The sequence below is a fragment of the Chiloscyllium plagiosum genome, unplaced genomic scaffold (genome assembly GCF_037043375.1).
Source record: "Chiloscyllium plagiosum isolate Xiang-an unplaced genomic scaffold, Cpla_swu_hap1 HiC_scaffold_17, whole genome shotgun sequence".
Taxonomy (NCBI): Eukaryota; Metazoa; Chordata; class Chondrichthyes; order Orectolobiformes; family Hemiscylliidae; genus Chiloscyllium; species Chiloscyllium plagiosum.
Window position 1 is genome coordinate 73,153,078 of NW_028270155.1, and position 2,008 is coordinate 73,155,085.

Consider the following 2,008-nt stretch of genomic DNA (forward strand, 5'->3'; position numbering starts at 1 on the left):
TCAGCCTGCGTCTCTTCTCGCCCACTGATGTGCCATTTGCTTTTGTTCCAAATCCTGTTTCCTCTTTCACACTCTTTTGCATATCAGAAAACAACCACTTCTCTGGGATGAGGAAGTGTGCCGACAAGGAAATTCTGAGTCAATGTCTCAGTAACCAAACTTTGTGGAGTTGCTCAGAGCTTGGAGACTCTTTAGTTGTTGAGTTTCAACATGGTAAATAAATAAATCTGAAAAATGAACATGTGATTGAATGAACATCTGAAGAATGGGTGGATTGACAGATGTATGTTTTCCCCTGACTGTTCATGAGATGGATCCATTGGCATTTCCTGTGCTAGGTTCAAGTGGAGGGGTTACAGTTATCTTGAGGAATAGTTGGACAGGTTGAATCTGAATCCATTGGAGTTTAGAAGAATGGAAGTAATCTTATTGAAATGTGTAAGATCCAGAAGGAACTTGACAGGGTTGATGCTGAAAAGATGATACCCCTTATGAGAGAGCATAGAACCAAAGGACTCATTAAAAATAAGATGGTCTCCCATTTGAGATGAAGGTGGGAAAATGTTTTTTCTTTCAGACTTGAATTTCCCCAAAGAACAGTAGAAGCAGCTGGCATGGTTAAGGCAGAGATAAGTCTTAAACAAAATCAGAAATTGCTGGAGAAACTCAGCACATGTGGCAGCATCTGTGAATATAGTGTTAACATTATTGAGGAATTGTGGCAAAACTAAACCTAATGGGCACTGGGTAAAATCTACTGCAGGTTGGAGTCCTATCTAGCACAAAAAAAGTAGATATAGTTGTTGAAAGTCAATCATCTCAGTCTCAGGGTATTGCTACAGAAGTCCTGAGTATGACGTCTTAGGGTTCCTGAAGAAGGGCTCATGCCCGAAACGTCGATTCTCCTGCTCCTTGGATGCTGCCTGACCTGTTGTCCAGCAACACATTTTCAGCTCTGATCTCCAGCATCTGCAGTCCTCACTTTCTCCTATGACGTCTTAGGCCCAACTACCTTCAGCTGTTCCATTAATGACCTTCCTTCCATAATAAACTTGAAAAATGGGAATCATTGTTGATGATTGCACAATTTTAAGCATGACACACAAGTCAAAATATACTGAAGTGGTCTGTATTCATATGCAGTAAGACCTAGACAATGTCATACTTGAGCAAAGATCTGGTAAGTAACATCTGTCCCACACAAGTGCCAGGCAAAGCCATCAACAAAAAGAGAATGCAAGCCCTGCCCCTTGGTATTAATAGCATTACCATCACTAATTCCCCTATTATCAACATCTTGGAGTAAACATTGACTAGAAACTAAACTCGAACCAAGACATGTAAATGCTGTAGTTCCAGATGGTGCAATGGTAATTAATATCCTGAGGCCCAGGCAAAAGATATGTTATCATGGGTTTGAATCTCACCATTGCTGCTAGTAAACTTTAGATTCAAGTAATAAATCAGAATATAATTCTAGTCTCAAAAATGGTAATAACAACCATGACAACCATCATTGAATGTTGTAAACGTTCATCTGAGTGAAGGAAATCTGTCATTACCCAGTCTGGCCTACATGTGACTCCAAACCCAAAGCAATGTGGTTGCCTCTTGCTGTCCTTTGAAATGGTTGAGCAACCCACTCAAGAGGATATGGGGATTGGCAACAAATGTTGGCCTTGTCAGCATCTTTCAGATGAAATAATAAAATAATACAATAAAATAAAAGTGTGGTAAATAACTCATCTACTCTTTTCCAATGCTGTTCATCTACAAGAGACAGGGTAGGAGTGTGGTGAAATGCTCTCCACTTGTCTGGATGAGTGCAGACAACACTGAAGCACAATATCTCCCATCACTGGTCAGAATGGACTTGTATGGGCCGAAGGGCCTGTCTCCATGCTGTAAGATTCTATGACTCTATATGATATAGTCCACTTGATTGGGATCTTCAGTATTCAAACCCTGCACCACTGACCCCCAGTAGTATCAGTGTGTACCATCCACA